This window comes from Capsicum annuum, unplaced genomic scaffold (genome assembly GCF_002878395.1).
Source record: "Capsicum annuum cultivar UCD-10X-F1 unplaced genomic scaffold, UCD10Xv1.1 ctg2967, whole genome shotgun sequence".
Taxonomy (NCBI): Eukaryota; Viridiplantae; Streptophyta; class Magnoliopsida; order Solanales; family Solanaceae; genus Capsicum; species Capsicum annuum.
The window spans coordinates 1-14196 of record NW_025836175.1 but is presented as its reverse complement, the minus strand read 5'-3'; the positions used below and the strand labels follow the sequence as shown (position 1 = coordinate 14196).

General features: G+C 36.1%; 1 long non-coding RNA gene across 1 annotated transcript; it reads right to left on the bottom strand.

Moving 5' to 3' along the window:
* Positions 1–10051: 10051 nt before the first annotated feature.
* Positions 10052–14190, bottom strand: LOC124891056. Its single transcript, XR_007049504.1, has 2 exons — positions 10606–14190; positions 10052–10504 (listed from the first exon to the last, which is right to left on the bottom strand). It is a non-coding gene; the product is annotated as an uncharacterized LOC124891056 (long non-coding RNA).
* Positions 14191–14196: the final 6 nt, after the last annotated feature.

The following is a 14196-nucleotide window of genomic DNA, read 5'->3' as shown; positions in this document are numbered from 1 at the left end:
TCAGATATGGTCACTGCCATACACCTCACAGAACCATACACACACCATTAGAACACAAAAACTTTTCTACTCAATTCCACGCATACACGAATAGCTCCAATGCACTAAATACACTCACTTAGGGGTCTTCACCACCAATTATTACGCGTACATCTTCACACACACAGTGATCGAAAAACGGACCCTCTTCCATTAGAAAACCATATCCACACAATAAATCGCACACACACACCGAAAAGAGTTAGAAGAGAGAGAGAGAATGCAGATTTTGCTGGTGGATTACTGTTCCGGTGACAGACTCACCAAAAATGCATCAAATTTGTCGCAAATCTGGTCGAATCCATCGGAATATATTACATCTGGTACTTCTTTATCGTCTTCGGTCATCGCTGAAGTCGATCGGAGTCACGACGACATAAAATAGTCCGGAGAACCTTGATCAATCTTTAATTTTGTCCGAACCCATCAGAATTCTGATCGGATTTCTCTTATTCTCACGATCTATAGCTTTAGGTTAGGTGGGTTCATCAGAATCGGGTCGGGTCTCCCTGTTTTCTTGCGATACTCAGTCCCATGTTGGACAGATTTTTCATTGAGGCTTAAGTCAAAATTATCAGAGGCGGGTTATCTTTATTCCGTCGAATAATATTCATCAAAAGCGGTATTAAGGTTCATTTCTTCAATTTGTTCTCTCTTCTTTATTTCAATTAGTTGAAATGGCCATGATTGTTTGATGGGTGATTATGATTGTTTGATGTTGTTGATGTTACGATCATGATGCTTAGCGATTCGACTTCGGTGGTTTGAGGGATGAATTTGATCATGTTTTAATGGTGATTAATAAAAAAGAAGTTGGGGGTTGAATTGCGTGATTGATAATAAGGGTGAAATTAGATTAATGTTAGTTTGTTGTTGTTTGGCTTAATTCGGAGTTAAGTTTGTGAATTCGATAGTATTATAATGCGTTGAATCAGATAGACAAATGTAGGTTTGGGTAGACAAACCTAGGAATGATGTTTGGGTGAATGCGTGAAATGATAAATGTGTTGAATGTTTCTTTCTAGTTTACCGTATGTAATTCAAATGTATTCATTTAGCCGGGGAATGCTCCGAGACACATTGTATTTATTTATCGAGGAATGACCCAACATATTATGTTGGCAAAAGACATTCGTGATGAAGGTCTGAGGCATCGGGTAAAGCACAGAAGCATAGTTAGGATTAGTGTATGTTAGAATAGGATTTATTTTTTGCAATTTTTTGTTTCAAACTGTATAATTTGACTGAACATTGTATTTTGGATTTGTTTCTTTCGTGTGTTTGATTGATTGTTTGTACATGTTTTGTGTGGGTTTATACATTTGTGATGTCAATTTAGCCGATACGCTCCACCAAGCGATCATGGTCGAACCACGGGATCGAGGGGTGTCTAACATCTTCCCCTCGGTCAACAAATTCTCTTAACCGGAATCTCTATTCGCAAACCAGTTTTACAGAGTCAAACCATTTTGAAAATGATAACGGAATTAACTCACAACACGAAAACAATACATAAAACACAAGACAAACCGAGGACCAAAAGGAGACCAAGTTTCGGCCAACAATAATACCATAAGAACGAGATGATACAAGGTGTATTTTACACAAAAAATAGCCAACAACAAGATGAACACGAGATGATAAGACAACAACAACAACAAGATAACAATAATACACGGCTTTACTAGAACAAGAACACAAACACGATGACAAGAAGTGTAAGGATAGGAAGTGAGACATCAACTCTCACAAGAACTATGAACCTAAGTGTATGCCATACACTAAGACCCTTAATACTTGTAATAGGTAACACCAACACTCTTACAATGACACAAGAGAGCATGAACCACTCCAGCACCTAGGTTTCTAACAATAGCAATACTAGCGATTTCACCCTAGCATCACCCTTATTTCGGATTTGGTGGCTTTTTCAAGCCTTAAACTAAGGTGGTACACTCCTCACACTAGAGAGAGTGTGGTTCCAGTGTTACAACTTTAAATATCAGTAAACAACTAAAGAACTAAAGACCAAAAACTAGTCTATTTATAAACTTATTACAAACATAAGTGAAATATGCCAAAAGTCCTTAATGAGTGAAAGACAAAAGGTGCCTATGAAGTATAGTGTATGGCTAGTTCTTGGTGTGTGATATGGTGTTCCTTTGCACTTCACTGCAAGCTTCAACTAGAGGACGTGCACTCCAGGACTTGTTGCAGAAAGAATTGACTCGGGTTATTCAAATAATGTCAGATATAAAGCAGTAACACATAAGTAAAAACTGTAAACAAAGAGTACGTAAGCACACAACAGTGATAAAACAATAACACAACGATAACAGAAACAATGTTTATACACCATAATGTCAAACAAAGCCGATATAACTCCAAAAAATAAGCTCAAATTCTGAAAAATTCCCCAGCAAAGTCGCTAGAGCTATCACACCCCTTTTTTTAACCAAAAAGATTCATTTTAACGGTCGAAAGGGTTTTTATTATTAAAGTGACAAAATGAGGATAATTCTTTTGAAAAAGAGTATTTTTACATTCAAAACTCAGATTTGCCACTTGGCATAATCCGGTGTGCCAAGTCACCTTTGAAAAATCCTTTTCAAAACAATTTGACTCTTTAAGACTGGTTTGCGAATAGAGATTCCATCTAAGGAATTCTGTTGACCGAGGGGAAGGTGTTAGGCACCCCTTGATCCCGTGGTTCGACCACGGTCTCTTGGTGGAGCATATCAGCTAATTTAACACTATGAATGTATAAACCACACAGAGCATGCACAACAATCAATCAAGTAGACCAAAACAAAACAATCCAAAATTTAGTGTTCAGTCCAAGTTATACAGTCCAAACAATAGAAAAATATGGAAATATAAATCCCATTCTAAATTAATCCTAGACTAAACTCTAATTCTTTACCCGATGCATCGGGCCTTCATTACGAACGTCTTTCGCCAACACAGTACATCGGATCATTCCCCGGTGAACAAATACAAATGACTTCGGGGTATTCCCCGGCTAAATGAGTATATTTTTCAATGCGCGAAAAGTAGAAAGAATCATTCACACCCACACTCAAACATTTAACAATCACAATTCCTATGTTTTGCCTACCCCAACTTATCGTTTGCCTACTTGTTTAACGGCTTAACATATAATACTAGAGTGTTCAACAATTAACAAAAATAATCAACATTCACCAAATCAATATTTAAATTCCCAACCCAAATTCTCAATTTAAGTTGATGTCATTCAATTATCCAAATAAAGTGACCAATCAACCAATATCCACCATCATTCACGGTTCAGACACAACCAAATCAGATAAAGCAAGATGCCCACATTATGAATTCACTTCACGAAGCATCAATAATTTAAAAATTAGTAAAGAATGAGAGGATAAATGAACCTTAATGTTTCTTTCAATTAAATTGCTCTTTCCGACTAAAACTGCAACTGGAGTCTCAAATCGACCTCAACGGACAAAACCCAACTCGGTATCTAAACTGAAAATTTGACCAAAATGGTAACCCACAAACAGACGTCAATATACAACCCAAAACTACAAACCCACAAAGAAACAAGTGACCCAAAATAGCGATATGCAAATTCACACGGAATATGAACAGCAACGCAATTTTGGGTTGGATTTGGAGATGAGTGGAGCTAGTGATGTTATTTCCCAGAGGTTTTGCTAGAACAGCAGCAAAACATAAATTGGAGCATTTTCCGATAGCTCATACGATGGGTTTCCGATGATTTTCTCGCCGAAAATAGTCAATTAGCACCGATCTTCCTTCCTCTCTCTCAATTCTCACTATCTCTCTCTGATCTCTCTCACCCATTCACTTTTTGATCGATTCCCTCCTATATTCAGTCCATTTTTGCTCTTTCTCTCAACTACCTAATTGTGTTTTCTGGTCGGGTGTTCTATGCATGAGAGTGTGAATCAGTAAGGTGTAGTATATGAGAGTGTGTGCGTCGAGGAAATTTTTTGAGTATATAGAGATGGGTGCGGCTATGGAGATGAAACTAAAAAAATGGGATATTTGTCCTTTTTCTCTATATTTTGTGCGTTGTGAATAATCCCTCTCCCAAAAATAATCCCCCAATCTCTATCCTTTTGTGAGGGTAAGTGATGGTATATTATGTGGGCCCACATGTGAGGATGGTTAGGTGTTTTTTTTGACTTGAAAACCAAATCCCTATCTCTTCTATGTATATTTAAAAAAATGGAAAATCCATGGGCCCCCATCCATTCTCCCCATGTGTGTATTGTATATATCAGATGGAAAGAAAGAAAACCAAAAGAAATCTCCCAATGGGCCCCCTTTCTTTTCTCCTTTTCTCTTGTCTTTTCTTATGGACAAAGAATAGAAAATAAAATGTGTGGGAAATTGGGTGGGGTGACATGGATAATGAGGTGGGGTAGGGGTATTTAGGTTGTTAGGAAGATTAAAACAAGGTAAAATTTGTTAGGGATTTTGTTAAGGGTTGCTATTTTTGTATTTTTGTATTTTTGTGGGGTGTAATCACATGGGTAAGGGTGCGTGGTAAGGTGAGCTAAAATTGGATAAAATTGGAGTTGGGAGGGACAAAATTAGGTGTCTACACATGATAGAAGTTTAAATGTTTCAGATCAATTATATCCTTTCTTAGAAGACACATCATGTCCGTGTTATTCCATACCATTAAGCTTCAATGTTCCTACCCATCATTCGGGGATAAATGATCCCAAGGGGGAGATAATGTAACACCCCGCATTTCGGACTAGAATGAAAACTATCATTTCTATGTGTAGATGATCCAAAATCCATAAAGCATGTTAATAAATTATGTAGTGTGGGAATCTATTTGAGCATGAATTGAGATCATAGAGGTCCTCTAACTCAAGGACAAGTTGAAAGCTTTCCTATCGTTCATGTTTGAGTGAGCGTCGAAACTTGGGTCAACTTCAATCGACCATAACTCTTTGTATATATGTATATAACGAATTATAGAGCCTACTATATATCAAATGAAAGATCTTCGAATTATTTTCCAACGATACCAATTTCGTAAAAATCTGATACCCGAGCAAAAAGTTATGGTAATTTTTGTGATTGAGATAGTATCATCGCGCGATTAGCGTACGACGTATGCTCTATCGCACGCACCCAATTTTCAGGTTCTGTTTTTGCACTTTTAAGGGGAAAAAGTGGTATTTTCCACCCCCTATTCAGCCATAACACGGGATTAAATCCCCCAAACACCAAAATAACATTATATTCTCTCAAAATCACAAAGAATACTCCTAAGGGTTTCAACCCAAAAATCAACATATCTCAAGACTTAACCATAGCTTTTCCTTAATTCTTCAAGAATTGGAATCCCCATTGCGATGGCTACAAGAAGCACTCGTCAATCGTATGTATAGCATCCCTAACACAAGAGTTCATTCAAAAGCTTCTAATTTTAGGTACGTGGGGTTTATCCTAAAACTACATGGGCTTGCTGAAAACACTCAACTATGATTTAAAGATTATCAAGCATGAATTTAGAAAGGGGTTTTTGAAATATATGATTTTATTATGCTTTATGCATGTTTAATGATATTATTGTTTTGGCCTTTAGTCCTTATCCCCTTAAATTGATTTACATGTATATGTATATGTATGAAAATTTAGATTGAAGATTGTTTGAGAGAACAACTTATGAAATCCCTCTCTTATGATGACTTTAAGTTTATGATCTTAATGTGAAGTATTTGAAATGCATGTTTTATGGCTTGAAAATAGTTTACTCAAATACTATAGTATTTTGAGCATGATTTAGAGATTTAAGAGAGGGAGTTTCTTGATGTAAATATATTTTGTTAAAAGAGAAATATTTGCATGAGATTAAGAGTTTGACATGGCCACCTTGCATCACTGAAAGTTTTACAAAGAGAGTTGCATACATGTGTTTACATGAGTTTTTGAGAAAGAGTTCTTTGAAATGATTTATTAATATGGTGGTCCCAAATTTATGTTTTGAAAACAGAGATTGCAATATGCTAATAATGGCTCAGAGATGTGACTTGCAAGCCAATGGTATGACAATATCATAAGTATGTATGCATAACCGAGTATGTTTTCAGAATATATTTTCAGAGGATGCATGTTTTAAAGAGTTAAAACTGGGCTTAAAGAGAGTTAGGTGGTCACCCGAAGAAGGCTTGAGTTCAAGTAACTCTTAGCCTAAAATTGTGATTTGCCGATCCGGGTATATTATTTTTACGCTGGCGACTGTTGTGTGGTGTAGCAGAGTCAGAGACTCTAACCCTTACGGCACACTAGGGTTGGGGGCTTTCCCGCCGAGTCAATGATAGATTCCATATAGCTCGATTCCATATAGCCCGTGGAATTTCAGAGTTGTAGGGTATACCACCTAACGCAGAAGTAAAACAAAGATTGTCATAGAGTTCAGATGATTTTACAAAGTCTTTCAAAAATGCCCCTGAGATTTCTTACCATATGATAATTATTTATGAATTGTTTTAAATTTCTCTCATATATGTTGAATATAAATTATTATTTTTGATTTGCTCTGCGTACCAGTACATTTGTACTGACCCCTACCTCCCAGGGTCAAAAGCTCAGTTCAGGAGTCCTGTTAAGTGGTGGAGTTTTCAGACAGCACTAATCTGTGCAGTTGGTGAGCCTTCTTTATTGAAGAAGGGCTATGTCTTTCAGATTATTTTATTTATTTTTGTTTAGGTCCACTGGGGGCCTTGTCCCAGTTTCAGACAGTTTTTATTTTCAGATGTAGTAGAGATTTTGCAGAATGGTTCAGATGTTGTTTAGCTTATATTGGATTTCATTCTTATAGTTAAATTGAATTCAGCGTATGAACATGTTTCCATAGTGATTTACAATTCCTTATATTCTATTATAATTTATGAATATTGTGTACGATTACCAGATAGAGAAGAGCGTCCGGGCTTCATAGTCGAGATGCTCATCACAGCTAGGGCCCCGATTCGGATCGTGACAGCTAACCATGATTTTAACACTTTAACCACATCCCAAACCTAGAATCATATAATATTCATGCTACAAGTTAGTCCAATCTTGGGAGAAGGCAATAAGATTCTTAAATTTCATAAGCATTCCACCTTACAAATCCGAAACCCTCAGCTAATTCCCAAAACATCAATATTTAATACCAATTCATTCTATGAATATTCAAACCTAATATTCATATTCACACACAATATATATCACACATCATCTATGGAGATGAGTAGAAAGAAGCCTACCTCAAGGACGAACCGCAAGACCTCAAATCGTTCTCTAAGCGCCATCTTTACTTCACAATCCCAAAATGTCATCATACTATCAAAATAGAAATCTACTCATCAATATGAGTCTAACGATATCCATATTGACTACTTTTGGTTCAGGATCAAAATGGACCCCCCGGAACGGGTACCCAAAAAAGGGGAAAAAGGGAAACTTTTCTTCAAAAATGTGTTCCTCATATTTTTAAGAAACTAGAGTCAAAAACCCAAGTTAAATCGAGTCAAAAACAAGGTTCAAATCAAAGAAAAATTATTTTTGAGCTTTACAGATTAAAATCTTTGAAATTCGAATTAAAATCAAGAATCGGAATTGTTTTGAAGGTTAAATTGATGAAAAACTAGTAATTCTAAGATAAAAATACTATTCAAGTGAAACGGAGTGAAATTAGGGTTTAAAATCAACCCCTAAGATTTTTGGGGTTTTGAGAAATTAATCAAGAAAAGGTAAATTTTTACCTTAAATTCGTAATAGAATCAACAAATAGATATTAATACAATTTCCCGAGCTTCCGCTAGTTTCACTTTTCAGCTATCACACTATTTCAGAGTTTAAATCTCAAGAGTAAAGATGAAAAATGAGTAAAATGAGCTCAAAAATGCTTTAAATAGTGCAAAAAATTTGCACAGCTTTTTTCCCTTCTGAACGGACTTTGACGAGGTGCCCGAAATTTGTTCGGAGTCTGATAGACGCAAACGAACTATGTAAACACACTAAATTCAATGCTCTAGGTTCAACGGCGATATCAGATTTTCAAAAAAATGTCATTTCCACAAGCTTGACCCCCAAAATCCGAAATCACAATTTTTCAATCTGAGGATCGAAATGAGATTTAAAAGCTGTAAATCACACCAAATATATTATCATCCGAAAATCGATATTTTGGATCTGCTGGCGAAGTCGTATTTTGCATCTGAGTTCGTTTCAGCCAAATATGGGTCCTACACCCATATTTTCAATTTTCCAACTTTCCTACCAATAGGTCGAAATGAGCTCGGGTGCATTGGAATCGAACCAAAGGTCTACCTATCCTAAAATTGATATTTAGAATCTGCTGGTACAGACGAAATTTGCATTCGAGAGTGTTTCACTAAAGTTTTCGTCCGGTGGCCATTTGAAACCATCAAAGACTTCAAAATAGAGAATTGTCTCTAAAAGCCAAATGAACTGCCCGGTAACCGAACCGTCTGTCCCAGCAAGTCACAAATGATTTGGGGCAACTATGGAGAGGATCAAATGGCAGAAATAAGTGCAAATATGGAAAATGACGGAAGAAATTTTATTAACCGTCAAAATCACTTTAGAACATGCGCCTACATATAGAGATATATCTTCTAGAATCTTCTCTTATAGAATCTTCTCACCACACTACTCACTTAACCTTCCAGCTCATCACACAACTCATCAACCACCTAACAAACTAACAAACTCACGTGCACTAGTAGCCAACTCTTGTGCACATAGTGTACCAATGTAACAGTGCACACATAATGATCATACTTGTAGTGTGACTCCAGACTTACCAAAAGTATAATTCTTTTTTTATTATCCGAGCATGTAAAATTAATTTTTATGTTGCCTCGTATTATGTTGAAATTGTACAATACTGAAGTCAAAAACTTCACTAAGATAGTCAAACCGTTAATTTCACTAAGATAGTCAAACCGTTAATTTCACACTGTATAATTTCTGCTTCACTTGCAGGTTTATCTCATCTTTAAGTTTAATCTGTGCATCTTTACCATATGTGGCTTCACCTTTGTGACCATCTTAGCTAATAGCTTAAAATTTTAGAGGCATAATACATAAACGTTCCTTTTAACTTGGTCTTATCTCGCATCTATTTATGCCTCCAAATTCGGGTATGCACAAGTAGCGATTTAACTTATATAAAGCTGAACAAGTATACACATGTGTGAGGCCCTACATGTATTCTGTGTGTGTCTATGAACAAACTTTATTTACTTCATTATGTCTTCAACATGTGAAGAACAAATATGGGACGGTAAAAATGAATGGAAGCAAGGAAGAGAGAAAAGGGCAACTAGCAATTGATGCAGATATTTGAGTTACGCCTGCTTTCCATGTTGTAGAAGTGAAAAAAAATCAGGAGACACTGCAGAATACAGGAAGTTTTGTGATCAAGGCTTAAAGCCTTCATTAAAAGATATAGTTTGGACATGGCAAGGGAATGAGCAACAGAATGTATTGAAAGGAGGTTGATTGGTTGATTTGGAAAACCTTGAAGAATGGAGGTTGATTTTGTACTGTATTGAAAGGAGAGTAGGAACTTAAATATCTTTCTTCTTCATTTATCATTGTGGGTCCTATAGGTCACATATTCAAGTTGTGGAATCGGTCACTGATGTTTGTGTCATGCAAGTTGCCTGCATTACAATCCTTGGGTGAATGCAAGATACTTCGTGCACCGAGCTACCCTTTTTTTCTTATCATGTAAGCTTTATGAAAACATTATTTGTCATTGATCTTTTTGTTTGTTTCTTGATGTTATATGTCATCAGTGTTCCCCATGTAAAACATTTACTGTAATAATTGCTAGTTGTATTCATGTTAATTTCTCTAACAATTTTGAAGAAATTATTCTGCTTGAGATTTTCAAGAGGATTAATTTGGTTTTAGTTATTCAATTTATATTTACAAGTTCCACCATTTTGCAACATTAATATTAAGAGGAAATCAAATGCTAAAACAAAGCAAAGAAAGAAATGTTTACATTATTCCACTAATTTAGCAGACATTTGCAACAAACAAGAGACTTGAAGAGATGAGAGATTCCAAGAACATGCTTAGCATGCAAGAAGTAGAATCTTGATCTTCTGCAGCATCCCTACAACACCTTTCATGTTTGTCCTTACCGGATATTCAGCACAACAATCTAATGCAACTTTCATGATTTATGCCACAAGATCTAGCTCCTTCTGTAAGCGATTGCCAGTTGATGTTAGCAAGTTGGAATCTACGACGTCCATGACTTCCTCTGGAAGTGAATAACTAACCCATTTCTTCAAGCTAAGATCTCCCTCAAACTCATTAAGCTTTCTCCTAGTAAACGCTTCCAGCAACATGATCCCGTAGCTATAGACATCGCATTTTGTTGACCCTAATCCATCCAGTCCATACTCTACAGTCAAATAATTCATTCAAAGAGAAATATGCTTTATAAATGGGAAAAAAGAAAGGAATAATTAATGTTCAAATAATTAGCAAAACAAAGAGATGTACCTGGAGCAATACAACCCAGTGTTGAATGACATTAATTATTTACGAGCAACTAGTAATGACATTTACGGATTCCTATGGAGAAGGCTACACAACACTTCACATTCCGTATCAAAACTCCTGAATGCCGCATCCAATTGCAGGTTGAAAACATTAACTGCAGTGGCAGTTCCACTTCTGAGAATGCTTTTGTAAACAGAGCCAAAACTTCCAGAACCAATCAGATTACTCTCGCTAAGCGCATTAGTTGCTCAGAGAAGTTCATAGTATGAAATCCTTTCTCTTGCTATGGTAGACAATAAGTCAGCTTGCTGAGGAACACTTTTACCTCTTCCATACCTTATCCACAGGAGCACAAAGGTCATAGGAACAAATACAACTACAATTGCGAGCAAAAGAAGAAGAACTAGGAATTTTTTCCTATTTGATTTATGCTTTGATGAAGTGGGGGCATGGCAGGACACTAAATCTTGAAGAACCACACAATGCTTCATTGTAGATGAAAAACTGACTCGAGAGGTTCTTGAAAAGACCTCCTGAGGGTATTTCTGTCAATTTTCTGCTGAATGCCTCTCAATATTGAGAGTCATGTCATTAAATAGAAAATATTCAATGATTACATCCCTAAAGATCCGTCTTCCTATCCCTAAAGATCAGTTTTTCTATCCCTCTAAATCTACTATTCTATCCCACCAAATCTGCTCTTACTAAACTCACTATTATTCTCTTTAACGACTAAATCAAATCTATGTAATTACACTAATATAAAACAATATACGATTACATTAATATACAATATTTACATCATGCTAACATCCCCCTCAAATTAATGCTGGTAGATCAAGAAGCATCAATTTGCCAACGAGAAACTGATGTCGTTGTTGTGCCATTGATTTTGTAAATGCATCAACTATTTCAAGATCACTGGACACGTGCGGAAGAGTAATGACACCTTTATCTACAATTTCTCATATATAATGACAGTCTACTTCGATGTGTTTGGTCCTCTCATGATAAACCGGATTAGTAGCAATCTGAATAGCACTTGTATTGTCAGCACGGAGAGGAGTAGGATTAGATTGAGGAAATCCAATCTCATCAAGTAGTCCACGAATCCACACAATCTCAGAGCAAGCAGTAGACATTGCTCGATATTCAGCCTCTGTTGAAGATTTTGACACGCGGTCTTGCTTCTTAAACTTCTAAGATATCAAAGACTCTCCAAGAAACATGCACCAACTAGTAACTGAACGATGAGTATCAGAACATCCCGCCCAATCAGAATCACTAAAAGGATTAAGACGAATAGGCGAACCACTAGGGAAGAATAATCCACGATTAGATGTTCCTCTGAGGTATCAAATGATGTGACGGAAAGCCACCAAATGAAGATGACGGGAAGCTTGCATGAACTGACTAACTTGTTGAACTGCAAAAGAGATATCAGGACTGGTAATAGTAAGGTAATTTAAGCTCCCAACTAATTGTTGAAAAATAGTTAGATAAGATCGCCTTCCTCCCAACGATACTTCATATTCAATTATAATAGAGTATCCACAGAGGAGGAATCCTGAAGACCTTCCAAATAAATCAAATTTTGGGTATATTTGTGTTGATTTAGAAACACACCGGATGAATCACGATGAACTTCCAAACCCAAGAAATATGTAAGAGTACCAAGATCTTTTATATGGAAAGAATCCTTAAGTTGTTGTTGCAGTCTAGTGATTAGTGAAGAATCAGTTCCTGTAATAATAATGTCATCGACATATACCAAAAGAAGAACACAACCTGTGGATACTTTCCAAAGAAACAAAGATGAGTCATAGTTGCTCTGCTTAAAAGAGAATTGTAGAAAAGTAGACCGAAATTTGTTAAACCAAGCTCTGGGAGCTTGTTTTAATCCATACAAAGACCGTTTCAACTTGCATATATCTGATGTAGGCAATAAGAACAAACCTGGTGGAAGTTTCATATAAATATCCTCTTTGACATCACCATGAAAAAAGTATTTTTGACATCCATTTGATGAAGAGTCCAGTTTTGTGAAGCAGCAATGGCAACAATAGTTCTCACCATCGTCATTTTTGCTACTGGTGCAAAAGTCTCTTCATAGTTCACACCATACTCCTGCTTGCTATCAAGAACAGCCAATCGAGCTTTGTACCGATCAAGAGTTCCATTAGAATAAAATTTAATAGAATAAACCCGTTTATATCTAATTGGATGGACGTTTGAAGGACATGAAATAATATCCCATGTGCCATTTTCTATGAGAGCCAAAAGTTCTTCCTCGATTACTTTCTGCCAACATTCATGCTTAGAAGCTTATGAGTAATAAGTTGGAACAAAAATGGTAGATAAAGTAGATGAAAAGCCATACCAATTAGGAGTACGAGATACTCTCGTAGATCGTCAAGTGGGCTCAAGAGGAGCAGACCTTGAAGAATTCTCAAATTCTAGTTATGGTGCAGTTTCAGGTGGCGGATCAATATCAGGAGGGGGTAAAGTTGGCCGCTGACATTCGTACACAAATCTGGGTTTGAATCTCTTAGAACAAGATGACAAATCTTCAAAAGTAGGAAGAAGAGAAGCAGGATATGACAACATGAGTAGGAAAAAATCGGACTCTCAAAGAAAACAACATTTATAGAAACATGAAATTTATTAGAACATGGATCATAATAGAGAAATCCTTTCTGTGAAGTAATATAATCCATAAAAACACATTTAGTATACTGAACAGAAAGTTTATTACGCTGAGAAGGAGGAAGATACATAAAACAAATACAACCAAATGTATGAAAATTATCATAGCTTGGATTTTTATGATAAAGACGAAAATATGGAGACTCAAGATTTAACACTTTAGATGGCAGTCTGTAAATTAAATAGAAAGCAGTAGACAAAGCTTCAATCCAATATTTAGATGGGACAGAGGACAAAATCAATAAAGTACGAGTGATATCTAAAAGATGACGATTTTTATGCTCAGCAACCCCATTTTTTTGTGGTGTATATGGACAAAGCGTTGTGAGACAATTCCTTTGTCAAGCAAAAAATTTTTGAACTCATTTGACATAAATTCTATACGAGAATCAGATCTTAATAATTTGATACAAGTAGAAAATTGAGTCTCAATGTAAGCCAAAAATATCTTGAACATGGAAAATACTTCAGATTTGGTATGAAGAAAATACACCCACGTAAATCGACTATAATCATCGATGAATGTCACAAAGTACTTGAACTGAGCATGAGAAATAATTGGTGAAATACCCCAAACATCACTATGAACAACATCAAAAAACTTTGTAGCACGACTACCAAATTAGGAAAAGGAAGAATTTTACTTTTGCCTAATTTACAAGTAGAACAATCAAATGAAGCAGGGAAAAATTGATTTTTACTTCCTAATAAACCAGAATTTGATAAATGAGACAACACAACATAATTTGGATGTCCTAGATGCTTATACCAAAGCTTAGAATTATTAGCTGTAGAAGTACAAGCAAAAGATATAACGGGAGGAATGGAAAATTGTATAGGAAATAATCTTCCAACTTTAGGCACCTTCGCGATTATCATCCTCGA